The sequence below is a fragment of the Callospermophilus lateralis genome, chromosome 15, assembly GCF_048772815.1.
Source record: "Callospermophilus lateralis isolate mCalLat2 chromosome 15, mCalLat2.hap1, whole genome shotgun sequence".
NCBI classification, from domain to species: domain Eukaryota; kingdom Metazoa; phylum Chordata; class Mammalia; order Rodentia; family Sciuridae; genus Callospermophilus; species Callospermophilus lateralis.
In genome coordinates this window covers 42,743,491-42,758,976 of record NC_135319.1, presented here as the reverse complement: position 1 = coordinate 42,758,976, position 15,486 = coordinate 42,743,491, and the positions used below count along the sequence as shown (strand labels likewise).

Here is a 15,486-nt window from a genome sequence, read left to right as displayed (position 1 = left end):
AGGGCTGGGGGTTCCAGAAGAGGACACAGAAAGCAGAGGGCTCAGGACCCACTCACCTGACCAGCACCCCCAGCCCCCAAGCACAGCACTGAGACCTCCCTTACCACCTACAGAAGGCCGGGCCGCGGGTAGCTCTGTGCAGTGCTGTGCTGTGTTGAACACGCCTGTGCTTGTGTGGCTCATGTGCAGACTCGGTGCAGGGATGTGACTAGGGACTGCATGTTTGTGCAAGGATTCAGTGAGAGTGGTGTGGATATGGAGCGGGCGTGTGTGTGTGTGTGTGTGTGTGTGTGTGTGTGTAGCACACACAAAGCAGCCCACAGTTCAAACCCAGTCCAACTGCGGCTGCCAAGAATGAGGTGATAGGGCACCTCATCACCACAGTGACAGAGCACTGCCCGGCATGCACCAGGCCCTGGGCCCCAGCAAGGGGGAAAGAGGGGCAATTCTAATCCTCAGGCTTCCAGGAGTCCCCTCCGCCCAAGCAAGGTGCTGGTGCTCTTGGGGAGAGCTCTCCAGTTTGGTCCTTTGGCAGAAACAGGAGCCGTGGAACTGCAGATCCCCTCGTGGGAACCCTCAAGCTGAGAGCTGTCACCTGACAGGCACAGACGATGTGCAGGAAGGCAGGAGCTGGGCTCCAACCAGCAGAGATGGGACCTGGGAAAGACCAGGGACAGGCCCTCTGCTCTGCTCAGCCCCTGCTCCTCGCCACGCCTGCCAAAGCTGGGGGACGCGGGGCCAGAGCTGGCCGCACCTTGCTCCCTGAGACACAGTACTGCCAAGGACCGAGACCACATGGGCCCTGTAGGTGAGCATCTTTTTATTTATTTACTTATTTGTTTTCTGATACTAAGATTGAGCCCAGGGGAACTTAACCATGAGCCACATCCCCAGTCCTTTTGAAAAAAAAAAAAAAAATATATATATATATATACACATATGTGTGTGTGTGTGTGTGTGTGTGTGTGTGTTAGTTGTAGTTGAACACAATACCTTTATTTTATTTATTTTTATGTGGTGCTGAGGATCGAACCCAGGACCTGGCACATGCTAGGCAAACACTCTATCACTGAGCCACAACCCCAGCCCCCCCAGCCCCTTTTTAAAATTTTTTTTATTTACAGACAGGCTCTCACTAAGTTGCTTACAGCCTCACTAAGTTGCTGAGGCTAACATCGAAACTTGCCATCCTCCTGCCTCAGCCTCCAGAGTTGCTGGGGTTACAGGCGTGCGCCACTGTGCCCAGATCTTGCTTCCTGGGAATGTCTATAGGATAGGGGGTGCCTGGCCCTCTGCCAGTGCTTACTGGTAGCAGCTGTTATTATTGCTATTATTTCCAGAGCTCACCAGCCCCAGCCCCAGTCCCCAGCCCCAGACCTGGCAGGGCAAAGGGGTTTCTTCTTCCCCCTCCTCTTCTTCTTCTCCTCCCCTTCCCCCTCCCCCTCCCCCCCCACTCCCCCTCCTCTTTTTGGTATTGGGGGTTGAACCCAGGGGTACTCCCCAGCCATTTGGGGGTTTTATTTTGAGAGAGCATCTCCCTGATTTACCCAGGCTGGCCTGGAACTTGAGATCCTCCTGCCTCAGCCTCCCAAATGACTGGGATAACAGGCGTGTGCCACTGGGCCCGGCTCCCAGAGGGGTTACTTGACACTGGGCTCAGAGCTCCTCCCCTCCCTTCCCGGACAGGCCCTAGGACCTGAATGCCCCTGCCCAGCGCAGGATGTGTGGATGACCGGCCTCACCATTACCAGCAGGGTCAGTAAGTGCCTGTCCATTCCCTCCTTCAGAATTTGGGGAGGTGGGATCACATCTCCCACCTCCCAAATTCACCCATAAGGTTCAAACTGTTTCCCCGCCCCCCCCCCCCATTTTTTCTTTTCACTTCTGGCAGTACTGGGCATTGAGTAGCTGGGGTTTCGGGTGCGCGTCACTGCACCTGGCTTGAAGTTTCCGTTTTCTTTGGGTGGAGGAGAGAGGACAGAAGAAGGGTCATTTCTTTCCTCCCCACAGGCCTGCTGGCAGGAGGGTGAGGGCCGTGGTCAGCCCACTGCCCTGTCTGAGGGACAGCAGCATCCAAGCCCCATGGAACACTGTTCTTTAAGGACCTGTGTGCCTGATCCTGGATGGGGGGTCACAGAGGGAGCCGGGCCTGGCCCTGCCCAGCCCAGCCCAGCCCTCAAGGGGCTCAAAGACAAGTAAATGGACACTTCAGAGCAGAATCTTCCTGGCAAGCAAGCGCTCACCCGTTCCTAGGATTCAGGGAGGAGAGCTCCTGGGGCCTGGGAGTTTGTTATAGAGGACCCCTGGGAGGCCTGAGATGAAGCAGGTCAGCTTGAGATGGAGTAGGTGCCACGCAAGGGCCCTGCCAACTCCACAACATGAGGGGGTTTGTTCAGGTTTCTGCATCCAGCAGACTTGAGTTTCAGTTCAGTTTCTGCCATTTAGCTGTGTGACTTCAGGCAAGTCATTCAACCTCTCTGAGTCTCGGTTTTTACATCTACAAAATGGGGATAGTTATACCTACCTTGACTGGATTTAGAGATTAAATGAACTGACAAATGCAAAGCCCTTTACAAACAGCTGCCTTCAAGGAAGCAATGCAGAGCAGTATCCGTGCTTATTATGAGCACGGGAAGACCCCTCTCTGAGGTGCCATTCACCCCCTTCCTTCCTCCCTCCCTAGCCAGCACTTGCTCGGTGCCCCCTGGGAACATGCAGACAATGTCCCACCCCCACTGCTGTCCGGAAGGAGCTCCCAGTGGCCTTCTGCATGGTCTCCCTGGGAATGCCAGGCCCTGGACACTGAGGATAATGAGGAGGTGGGAGGGGGCTGCCAAACCCTGCAGGGGGAGCCCATCCATCTGCAGTGAGCAGGCTGCGGCCCCCCACCCTCCCTCTCCTATAAATAACCCAGATCTGTTGCCCAGTTGTCTCCAGGCAACCCCGCCGCAGCTCCCAAGGACGCCTGGCTCTGCCAGAGCCATTTATGAAGATGCTGCAGGGAGGTGGGGCGGGGAGGGGGTCCAGAGAGCCTCCCAAGGGGCCTTCATGTGACAAGCTCCCAGTCCCCAGGAACGGAGCTCCTGGGTGACACCCCCCTGAGCCATGGGCAGGGGTGTGTGCTTGCCAAGAAGATTCCAGGGGGGTCAGGCCCCCCCAAACTTACAGGGAAGGTCCTGGACTATGTGAGACTTGGGACACACAGGAGCCCACGCAGCGCCTTGGGAAGGTCACTGGCCTGGGCCCGGTCTCGCTGGCTGAGTTATCCCAGCCAGACCACCTCCCTCTCTGAGCCTTAAAAATCCTTAGTGCTAGAAGATGGCTTTGAGGAGGGTGAGAAGGAAACACCCCCACCCTTTTTGGTAGCATGTGTCCATTTTAAGAGGTGGAGCCTGGCTGGGCCTTGCGGCCTGTGCCTGTAGTCTCAGCAACTCAGGAGGCTGAAACAGGAGGCTTGCAAGTTCAAGGCTAAGTTCAGCAACTCAGTGAGACCATGAGCAATTTAGCAAGGCCCTGTCTCAAAATAACAAATAAAAAGGGCTGGGGGTGTAGCTCCGGGATTAAGCACCCAGTACCATTATAGAGGAAGAAGAGGAGGAGGAGGAGGAGGGGGAGCCTGGGGAGGCACACGCATGTATGCCAGATGACAGCAGGACAAGGTTCTGTGTTTTCTGTGGTGAGCGACTGGAAAACTGAAAGTCTGTCCACCGAGAGAGGACTGGCCACAGTATGGAGCCCCCAGAAACTAGAAATACCACATGGCTATTTTAAAACAGAAGGCAGATGTGTGTGGGCTGGGGAAAGCTATCTCTAGCATGGTGTCAGGGTCTGGAGGTGGACATGGGGGGACGGTCAGGGTGGTGGTGTCCAGGATAGTGGAGTGCTGGAGGCCACCAAGGTGCCTGTGTCGAGGAGAGTGGATGACAGGCCTAACCACCCAGCCAGGCGCACACACAGAAGGTGGAGCGGCCGTGGAAACACTCCGGGGAGAAGAGCAGGACCTGCAGCAGGTCAGCCTCACCACTACTTGCAGAATGCCACCGTCACTTTTTTTTTTTTTTTTTTGGTACTGGGGATTGAACTCTTTACCACTGAGCCCCATCCCCAGCCCTATTTTGTATTGTATTTAGAGACAGCGTCTCACTGAATTGCTTAGGGCCTTGCTAAGTTTCTAAGGCTGGCTTTGAACTTGAATCCTCCTGCCTTAGCCCTCGGAGCCACTGGGATGACAGGCAGCCACCCACAACTGGCTTCACAATTGCTTTTTTTTTTTTTTTTTTTTGGTGTGTGTGTGTGTGTGTATGTGTGTGTGTCTGTGCGCTGCTGGGGATGGAACCCAGGGCCTGGTGCGTGCCAGGCAAGCACTCTACCAACTGAGCTATTTCCCCAGCCCCATCAGCCCTTTTTATTTTTTATTTTGAGACAGTTTCACTAAGTTGCTTAAGGCCTCACTAAATTACTGAGGTTGAACTTGAACTTGTGATCCTCTTGCCTCAGCCTCCAGAGTTGCTGGGATTACAGGCGTGGTCCACCAGGCTTGACTCTATTTTTAAATAATGAAAAATTAAATCATATTTATATTCATAGGCTCATGAAGTTATATTCCGGATCAACCTCTGGAAGTTTCCCAAGAGGACTTATCCCTAGAAGGGGAACTTGGGCCTGGGGACAGGAAGGTGACTTCCTTCTACTATCCTTTTGTACAGATGGAATTTTTTATCTCATGCATTTATGATATATTCTAATTATTAAGCCATTTTTAATTTTGACTTTGAACACTTTTGTGTATGCAGTAATGTGGAAAATAGCATAATCAATTCTGTGAACCATCGTCCAGATATGACGCTGTCAAGATTCGCCCCTGGTACTCCCCTGCCCTCTCCTTCATTGGTTTTCTTCTAAAGCAACCAGACCTCACGGCCTGTCACCCCTCCCTGTGTCAGAATGCGGGACCTGATGAACGCAGTGCACAGAACAAAGCCTCAGAGGCCAGCCAGTGTACCCTGCCCCACCTGGAGGAATCCCTGGACTAAGTCCCCTAAGGCTAGTGGTCACCTGTCTCTGCTTGACTCTTCCCAGGGACAAAGAATTCATTACCCAGCCCAGTCTCTTTCTTTGTCCTCGGGACTGAGAGCTAATCTTCTCAGAGGGGACAGATACTACCCTACCTTCCTCTGCGGGCACCCAGCAGAGACAGGGGCCACTCGAGGTCACAGGGAATGGCCCAGTTCATCTCTGTTCATCTTGAGAACAAACAGGCTGTGCCCTGTGCTGCACGCAGGAGGATCGCAAGTTCAAGGCCACCCTCGGCAACTTGAAGAGATGCTGTCTTGAAAAATTAATGGGGCTGGGAATGTAACTTCAAGGGTCACCAAAGCTCTGCTGGAAGTCCCCTCCAGGCACCCCCAGGCCAACAGAGATAAGCATTCACTGTCCTGCAGTGAGGAGTAAACCTGAAGCCAGGACAGGGCAGTTGTTCCCCGCCTGCCTGTGTGCATGAGAGTCACACCTGAGCCCTGGGTGGGCCTGAGGAGCAAGTGTCTGATGTTCATCAAGTGTCTGATGTTATCCTGGCTGCACCAGGATAACAGGCCCTTAGCCGTCTGTCCCAGGCTAAAACATTCCCAACTCCCCGGCAGGGGCCTGGGCGGTGCCAACTCCTCTTCACTGAAGATGTGCTGGCCCAGGTTCAGCAGGAGCACACACAGCCGGCCCACCCTGGGGGCCTCTCCAGGGCTGGAGGCAATGATTCAAAGCTCACCTTCCAGGTGGGGGGCTCTGCAGTCAGGTAGCCAGGTCTGAATGCCAGCTCTGACCCCTCCCAACCACGTGCCCTTTTTATTTTTTATTTTTAAATATTTATTCTTTAGTTGTAGGCAGACATAATATCTTTATTTCATTTGTATGTGGTGCTGAGGTTTGAACACAGGGCCTCACGCGTGCTAGGCGAGCGCTCCACCGCTGAGCCACAACCCCAGCCCCTTATTTTTTTATTTTGACACAGGCCTCACTAAGTTGCTGAAGCTGGCTTTGAACTTGTGATCCTCGGGCCTCAGCCTGTGGAAGCCGCTGGGTGTGCACCAGGTGTGCACTGGGCGTGGCAGATCCGCCCCACCAAGCCCTGAGCCCGTTTCCTCATCCTCTAGAGAGTGGCGCCTCACTGGGTGTGAACCACAGCAGAGTGAGCTCTCAGGGTCTCTCCCTCCACCCTGGCTGCCTCCTTCCCTGGCTCTCCCACACCAGTCCACTGTGCTCTGTCCTCTACGTGATGTCCACGAGAAAGCCCAGGCAGGGGAGGGTCTCTAAAGAAACACAGCTTCCTTCCAAGCCATCCTGGGGCCCATCCCTGCCCTCTTCCTGGGCCAGGCAACCCCTCTCACCAAGAGGGAAATAGGGGCAGACCTGATAGCGCTGTGACCAGATAGGGTCCCTGACCAGGCTTCTAGAGACCCGAATCCAAACCTAATTCCTGATTCCCCTGAATCCAACCTAATTCCTGCTTCCCCATGCCTGCAGCAGGCAAGTCCAGGGACCTCCCTGGGCCTCAGTCTCCTCATCTGTCATCTACCTTGCACATAAACACAAGATACTCTTTTCAGAACCTATCTGCAGCAGGTGGGTAGACAAACTGTCCACCTGATGGAAGGTGACAAACTTCAGACAATGTGGAGACACTGTTGGAATGAGTGCCTTAGGTCAAGGCCACGGGGCTCTTGCGAGGACTTAAGCTAACTCCCCACCTGTTATGATTTGGATCAGGAATGTCCCCTGGGGCTCCGGGTGCAGCAGTGTCCACGAGTTGGGCTTTGGGAAGTGATTGGATGTTGGATTGCAAGGACTTTGATTTCTTTGATGGATTAATCCAGTGATGGAGTCATGATGGAATGGACTCATGGGAGCTGGAGGAAACTGTAGTTGGAGGGGCCTTACGGGGGGGGGGGGGGTAGGTCACTGGGGCAAGCCAGTGTCCCACCACTAGCCTGCTGCCTGACATATCTTGGCTCTGTTCCACCGTGACCTTCTGCCATGATGCTCTACCACAGCCCAGAGCAACGGAGTCAGCCGACCATGGACTGAAACCAGGAGCCAAAATGAACCTTTACTCCTTTAAATTGACTTTTTCAGGTATTTTGTCACAGCAACCAAAAGCTGACTAATACACCACTTCACTCCAGATTCCCCCTACTGGGCTCCTAGCCTTTCCTGAGTGCTTCCCAAGTGCTGGGTACCATGTTGGCCTTCATAGTCACCATCTCATTCCTCCCCAAAACCCAAGGCATTTTCCATTACTATTCTCAATTTACAAACGAAGAAACTGAGGCCCAGAGCACTTGAGGAATCTGCCCAACTGTCCCCAAGCCCAGAGCCCTTATGTCCTGCCACCAGCCTGCTGACGGACTTGCATTGCCCTGTGGCAGCAGCTCATCCCCTGGGGGCAGCCTGCTTTCTGCAGAATCCTGGGAGGGGGGGTTAGGACAGCCTACATCCTTCTCTCACATGAATTGGACACCCACTTCCCAGTCACTTCACACACACACACACACACACACACAGGGACCACCAGAACACACATACCTCCTCCCAGGGGTCTGCCTCTCAAATATTTGAGAAATGCCATCTCCTGATGGGCCCAGACCTGCAGCTCAACACCGGGGGCTCTCCAGGATGGGTGAGAACCTGCAGGACCAAAAGAGCCGCAATGGTCCTTCTACCCCCAGGTGCCCCTGAGGGGGGTCTCTTCCATGGGGGTCAGCAGAAGAATGAAGCCCTTCTTTGTCTCACGACCCAGCCACTCTGATACTGCCCAGAAGCTCCTCTGGGCTCTGACTTCACACCTAGCTGGCACTTTACATGGAGACAGGCCCCCTCCCCTCCCAGCCTGCCCCCTGTCACTCTGCACTCCACATATTTGAAGAGGGGGAAGGAGGCAGTGAAATGGCTGGACTGCTCGAGGCTGCCTGCGGAGGGGACGCTGCCAGGGTGGGGGTGGGCAGCCAGAGCCAGGCCCGAAGGAAGGGGGGCAGGAAAGCCCTGTGGGTCTGGCTGGGAGATGGAGCCCTGGGTGTCTTCTCTGAAATTCCTGTCTTTTCTCTTCAAATTAGTCCACGTTCTCTCACTTCGTCTCACAGGCCCACCGTCCCGGGGGCGGGGGGGGGGGGGGGGGAGGGAATCCACTATTAAATAATTAATGTCAAATAATAATAATTCATTCGTGTATGATGGGTATGAAGTTTCAGCTTGGGGACTGAAGAAGTTCTGGAAACTGATGGTGGTGACGGTCGCCCAATCTGAATGTACTTTATGCCATTGTAGCATTGAACCATTAAAAGTGGTTCAAGTGTTAAATTTTATGTTCTGTATGTTTTACCACAATTAAAAAAAAAAAAAAAAAAAAAAAAAGTCCCCGGAATGAGAAACAAAACAAGACAAAGCCAAAAAGACCTCCCCAAGAAGTTCCCAGGGTCCTGAAGTCAGGCCTGATTCTGGAAGATCAGTGTGCTGAGATGGGGACCCCACACGGCGTGCGCAGGGGGGCATGGAACCGAGACAGCCGGGGGGAAAGGGGCATGGCCAGGCCATGGGGAGTCAAGAGACCCCCAGCCTCAGCTCCAGGGTGCCACCAGGGCAGACCTGGCTGGCCCCAGGACACACAGAAAGGAGGTCACAGAGCTGGGCTGAAGCCTGAGTTGATCCAGCTCTGAGCCACCCTGGGGGGAAGGAAGGCTGTAGGGCTCCCCCTGCCGCACCTCAAGCCTCAGAGGTCCCCTCAAGTCCTTCATTGCACCTTTGCAGCCTTCCCATCAAGCCTTCTCCACTCATGAGTCAGACAGGCCTGCGTGCCTCCTGGCTGCAGACTCAGACCCCTCCTCTGTAAGATGGGTACAAGGAGGTGGAATTGCACGTTATCTTCAGGGTTGCAGCAAATGGCATAATACCTATGGAGGACCTGCCACATAGTAGGTGCTTAATAAATATTCTCTCTCTTCCCTCCCTGGGACCCCGGACCTTCTGCCTAAAATAGAGTCAGCAGTGTCCCCCTCAGCCACTCCCAGGTAACTGGGTTAAATTCATTCCTTCTCTGAGCCTCAGTTTCCCCACCTATAAAATGAAAGAGTAGAATGAGAGGCTCCTCCACTGGCTCCTATAATCTATTAATACTCAGTGCACACTTTGTAGGGCCTGATTGGCATAAGAATGCCTCCCCTGGCTTTATTCAGAGCAGACAGAAATTTGGAAGCAGATGTTCATCTAGAAAAGAATGGAAGCTGGGCACAGTGGCGCACGCCTGTGATCCTAGCAGCTCAGAGGCTGAGGCAGGAAGATTGTGAGTTCAAAGCCAGCCTCAGCAACTCAGTGAGACCCTGTCTCTAAATAAAATACAAAAAAGGGCTGGGGATATGACTGAGTGGATAAGCACCCCTGGGTTCAAGCCCCAGTACCAAAAAGAAAAAAAAGATAAAAGAGAGACAGACAAAGGGAGAAGAATGGATAAATAAATTGTGATGGTGTCTTATCATGGAACACTACCTAGCAATTATAATGAATGAACTGCCAATAGCAGCAAAATATCATCGGTCAAAGTCACAGAATTAATTATGAGTGAAAGAAGCCAGATTCAAGGGTCATATAAGATTCAGCTGTGCACAGTGGCCCACGCCTGTCGCTGGGAAGCGACTTGGGAGGCGGAGGCAGGAGGATCACAAGTTCAAGGCCAGCTTCAGCAATTTAGAGAAATTCTCCAATTAAAATAAAAGAGCTGGATGTCGTTCAGTGTAGAGGGTCCCTGGGTTCCATCCCCAGCACACCCGCCCCCACATACACAAATTAATTAAAATTCTACAAGTGTGGTCCTTCTCATGGCCTTTGAGCTTGCTGGTCCCTCTTCCTGGAATGCCCCTCCTCCAGGCCTTCCTTCTTTCCAGTCGGGAAAGGCTGCTTCCTTGGAGAGAGTTCCCTGTCCCCACCTACGGGACCCCTGGGTCCCCAGCATGGCCACTCACTACTGGCTGTTTTCCTTGCTGGTTTGCTTCTTGCTTCTTGTCATCTCCTCCACCCGGACATGTTCTCCTGGGTTCGTCTTGTTTCCAGGTGCAGCTGTTCCTGGCGCACAGTAGGTGCTAAAGACATGTTTGTGGGACGAATGGGCCTTCACAGCAGCAGGTGAGGCTATGTCTCAGGACTGCACTCCCCTCAAGCTGGTGAGAGGGGATTCATTTTCTGCTTTTTTTGTTCACCCCACAATCATCTGAGAGAGGCCTACTAGGTGCCAGGTGCAATCTGAACTCTCTGGGCATCGTGGTGGTGCGGAGGAGAAAGGCCCACATGGGACCGTTCTAAGTGGAGTGTGAGAAACAGGCAAGAGGGCACGTGCCCAGGGCTCCGGGGACACCCAGAAGTGAGAGGCAGGCTCAGGGTTGGCTCGGTTTGTGAGTTCCCAGGCCCAGGAGCCAGGGTGTGGCGGCAGCTGCAGCTGAGCCCCAGGAGGGCCTGTGCTTTGGCAGGAAGCCACCCCCTCCTAAAAAGCCAGAGAGCCCCGCCAAGGCCAGCCGCTGGCCCGCTTGTACGCCTGGTCATCTGTTGCCATAACAACTGTCCTGCCAAGCCAACGGTGCTGGATGCAGCAGGCACAAGGCCAGGGGGGCGACAGGGCATCGGCCAGGCCCTCCTGTCCTGGGGGGAGGCATTCCAGCTGGGTCAAGGTGCAGTTTTCAAGTTATTCTTGGACTTTTTTTCCACGTGTGTATGTGTGTGCAAGAGCCCCGTGCCACAGCAGGCAGCCTCTCATCCAGCTGGGATTGGGGGTTCCAACAGGAGGGAAAGAATTGTTCAATAATAAAAGCTTTCATTTCCTGAGCATTTATTACATGCAAAACACCGTTCTAAACACTTTTTTTTTTTTTGTACCAGGGATTGAACCAAGGACACTTAACCACTGAGCCACATTCCCCTGCCCTTTTTTATATTTTATTTAGAGAAAGGGTCTTGCTGAGTTGCTCAGGGCCTTTGAACTTGAGATCCTCCCGCCTCAGCCTGCACAGCTGCTGGGATTAGAGGTGTGTGCCACTGCGCCGCCGGGTTGCTGAATACTTTTGATGTCTTTCCTCACTCTGGCCTCCCAATAGAGGCAGGAGCTATTCTCAAAGAGGTGGAACCTAAAGCACAGACTGGCTAAGAAACTTGCATGAAGTCTAACAACTAGCCAGCCTTCGAACCAGGATTAGAACCAAGAGATTGGCTCCAAAGACTTAAGGGCAGCCTGCAGGAGTGGTCTCTCCCTGGGCCAAGGCAACTTCCTCCCACGCTACTGTCTGAGCTCTGCCCAGCCGAGGAACAAGCAGTTTGCATCAGACCTTCAGCTTCAAGTCGCCCCAGTCCCTACAGGAGAGGCAGGTCCACAACCATGATGCCAAGTCTCACAGAAGCCAGGGAAGTGCAGAGGGCTCTCTGAGGCAGGAAGGCAAAGAGGCAGCCTGGCGCCAGCACCTGCCATTTAGCTCTCCAGCCTGAGGACTGACTTGTAAAAAGAAGCCCAGGCCTCGGAGGCCACCTGCTGGACGGATGGCAGTGAGACCAAGCCAACCTCTCTCATCCTCTCCCTCACGACAGGTGTTCCTGGGTGCCGCACCCTGGGCCTGGAACCCAACCGGGATGCAGAGCAACCTCAGTCCCCCCAGGGGGCTTTTCCATCTGCGGGAAAGCAAAGAGTAATCAACAGCCCCGCAAATGAAGCCACAGCTACATCTCTCAATAAAGGCCCTGAACAGAAAATACAGGGTGCAGTTAGGGAGTGTGAGGTGGGTCTTCTTCAGACAGCCTAGCAAGGGAAGGACTCTCTCCCAGGAAGTCAGATTTAAACTAAGACTTGCCAAGCAGGGTGGGCGAAAGGGGGCTTCCAGGCAGAGGGGAATGGCCAAGGCAAAGGCCCTGAGGTGGAAACAGCATGTGAGGGTCCAGGGACTGAGAGAAGTCTGCAACAGCTGGAGAGCAGGGAGCTGGGGTGGCAAGAGACAGGCGGCCAGGGTTCTGTGTTATCCTGGAGGTACAGGAGGTATGGAAGCGCAACCCTGTTCCAGTGCCTCAGCTCCTTCCCGGAGGCAGGGGGCAAGCAGAGAGGTCACTACAGTTGTCCAGGAGAGGGACAGTGGCGGCTGGGAGCAGCGTGGAGGGAGACAAAGAGGAGTGGATGGATCCTGGAGATCAGGGTCCACAGGGCTGGTGCGGGATGGGCGGGTGTGGGGCTGGGGAGGCAGGACCCAGGGGTCTGGCTGCGGGCGCAGGCGCAGGGGAGGAGCACAGTACTTGGATGAGCGCAGTTGAGACACCTTCGAGAAAGGCCAAGAAGGTGCGCAGGGAGGCAGGTAGCTGGGTCCAGAGGGCCGAGGGGTGGCCTGAGGCGGAGAAAGGCAGGGCGCCACAGGCATGAGGCTGGGGGTGGGGGAGCCTTAGGGTGGCGGAGACCCTGGGGAAACAAGTAGAGGGAGGGGCGGGAGGAGCCAGAGCAGAGCGCAGAGGGGAGGGGACGGGAGCTGGCGCAGTCGGACGGTGAAAGAAGGGCCTGGCACAGAAGCCAAGGGGAGGGGACATCTCAGCTGTGCCAAGGCGGCTGCGAGGCCCAGCAGAGCTGGAATCTGGCTGGCAACGCAGAGTCTCCCACGGCCCAAGTCCGAGCGGAGCCCACGGTAGGCGGGGCCAGGAGTACACAGAAAGGAACCGGGTGAGGAGTGACCACGGGGGTGGGGGGCCTGACCGTGGACCCCTTGGCTGTGGAAGAGAAGACCGCAGAGGAGAGAAGAGCTGGCTGTAAAGAGGGGCGCCAGGGCTTGGTGGTGTGCATGGATGGAAACAGCTCTTGGGGTAGGGGCTCAAGGGGGGGGGGGGGACAGAGGACTTGGGCAGAATTGCGACAGCTTTCCAATGCCTCTTTCTTGTGTTCCTTCCACTTTCACCCTGGTTCCTGAAGTCCCTCCTATAATCACTACCCTTTCCTCAATAAGGGACACTGAGCCCCAGAGACAGGCCCAAGGTCACAGAGGCTCTGCTTGAGTTTGCTCTTGGCACAGCAGGACGTTAGAAGTCTGACCTATTTGGACTCATTGGAAGCCAAGAATCTTGCCAAGGTCCTGTGAGCACATAGACAGGGTATGGATGACCTTCTCTCCCTGCCAGGCCTGCACAGGCCAGCCCCAGAAATCTCCAGAGGACAGCAGACTAGGTATAGTAGACCCCTGATCTGAGGTGTTGCTTTCCATGGTCAACTGTGGTCCAAAAATACTAAATAGAAAATTCCCGGGGGCTGGGATTGTGGCTCAGCGGAAGATTGCTTGTCTGGCATGTGCGAGGCCCTGGGTTCGATCCTCAGCACCACATAAAAACAAATAAACAAAATTAAGGTATGAAAAATAAAATAAAATACTAAAAAAAAAAAAAAAGAAAGAAAGAAAGAAAATTCCAGAAATGATCGGTTTCTCAGTTTTAAATCACATGCCATTCTGTGTAATGTGATGAGATCTCCAGCCATCCTACTCTGTCCTGCTCAGGACGGGACGTGGGTTCAACCTTCTGTCCAGCATGTCCACACTGCCTATGCTACCCTCCCCTTCGTTACTCAGTGACTGTCTAGATCATGAGATCAACTCTGGTGGTACCATGGTACCACAGTTCTTGTGTTCAAGTAACCCTAGTTTTACTTAACATGGCAATTGTTCTCTTATTAGTAGTCATGGTTATTAATCTCTTACTGTGGCTATTTCATAGATTTTATCATAGGAATATATTTAATAGGAAAAAACACAATATATACAGGGTTGGTACTATCCTCAGTTCCAGGCATCTGATACTTGGGGGTCTTGCAATGTATCCTCTACAGAAAAGGGGAGGACCACTGTACTGCCAAAGAGATCACTTTTGATGAAGCTGGAGTCTCATATAGCTGGAGAAGGGGATTTAAAGAAAAAGAACACAAAACACAAGGACAGAATTCGGTCATGTTTCAGCCTGGCTTCCATGGCACATACCTCTAATTCCAGCTACTAGGGAGGGTGAGAGAGGAGGTCATCCTCAATAGTTTAGCAAGACCTCCTCTCAAAATGAGAAATTTAAGCAGGTGGCACAGGTTCTGTAATCCCAGCTGCTGGGGAGGCTGAGACAGGAGGATCATGAATTCAAAGCCAGCCTCAGCAATTTTTAGTGAGGCCCTAAGTAACTCAGTGAGACCCCGTCTCTAAATAAAATACAAAAAATAGGGCTGGGGATGTGGTTCAGTGGGCAGGTGCCCTGAGTTCAATCCCCAGCACCACCAACAACAAGAGAGAGAGAGGAGAGAGAGAGAGAGAGAGATCAAAAGGTCTGAGGATGTAAGTGGATGGTCAAGAACCCTGGCTTCAACTCCAAGTGGAGAGCAGGGCTTCATTAGCCTCAGGGTAACTGTGCCTGGGACCATTATGACCTCCAGCAAAGGACAGCACCTCTCTGAGCCCAAGTTTGTCCTCCGTGAAGGGGCAGCAGTCATCAGAGCAAAGTGGAGTCATTGGAACTCCAAATGAGGTCACAGTCCAAAATGTCTGTATCAGGAGTCCGGGTGCCTGTGAGCAGTGGCTATGATAAATCGGGCTCCTGGGGGCTGTGGCAGTGCCCAGAGGCTCTTCTGCCTCTCCCTGAGACCACCTGCGGAGCCGAGCCGGTCCGGGAAGGTCCTGAACAGTCTCTTCTTCCCCAGACCCCCACACTTTGATGGCGCTTCACAATTTCCCAAGCAGGCACATCCCACCCCTCCGCACCAGCAGCAAAATGAAGCCCCTGGAAGGATGGGATGGGACACTTTCCGCTGAGGGCAAACCCGGGGGTAGCCTTCACCCACGGGACTGGCCCAGAGGGAAGCTCAATACACAGTAGCCCAGCTTCTCGGGAGCCCCCGGCGGGCCCGGAGGGCGGGGGAGCCGCCACCGTGAGCAGGACCCGCAGCGAGCGCAAGCCGGGGACCCACCCCAGCCGCCTCACCCCACGTCTGTCCGGTGCTCTGTCGAGGACACTCACCGGCCGCCCCCGTGGCCAGGGCCTCTAGCTCCGCAGCCGCTCTGCTAGCGGAACACTGGTCAGTGCGCCCTGGGCGCGCTCTCCCACCGCCGGGCGCCGGAGCCTCCCGCAAACTCACCTCCCCAGCTGCGTCGTAGGTCTTGCCAGGGCTTCAGCCTCCTCTGGCACCTCGGCCTACAGTGCCAGGCGTCCCGCCAGAGCACAGCTGGCAGCTGGGGCACCGCCCGCTCATACCTTTAAGCCTTTGGCTGCCAACAAGAAGCAAAGCCGTGGGCGGGCATGCACGCTGAGGGACACGACTCCAGGTCCATCCTCCTTTGCTTTGCCTCGGCCACCTCCCCCTATTCCTTATTGATTGAGCACCTATTGTATACATAGGGCACTGAGGGCTGGGATCCCTAGGCGTTGTCTGTGCTTGGAAGCTTACAGTGTCAGAGGTGCTAGGCTAGCGGG

At 54.3% G+C, this 15,486-nt stretch overlaps 1 protein-coding gene across 2 annotated transcripts in view; it reads right to left on the bottom strand.

The window, feature by feature from the left end:
• Positions 1-15,257, bottom strand: part of Pald1 (phosphatase domain containing paladin 1) — a 71,658-nt gene extending 56,401 nt beyond the window's left edge. Inside the window, exon 1 of one of the 2 annotated variants that reach the window (XM_077105425.1) lies at positions 15,152-15,257. The gene's annotated coding sequence lies outside the window, so the exon portion shown is untranslated. The other variant, XM_077105424.1, reaches the window with a different exon arrangement.
• Positions 15,258-15,486: the final 229 nt, after the last annotated feature.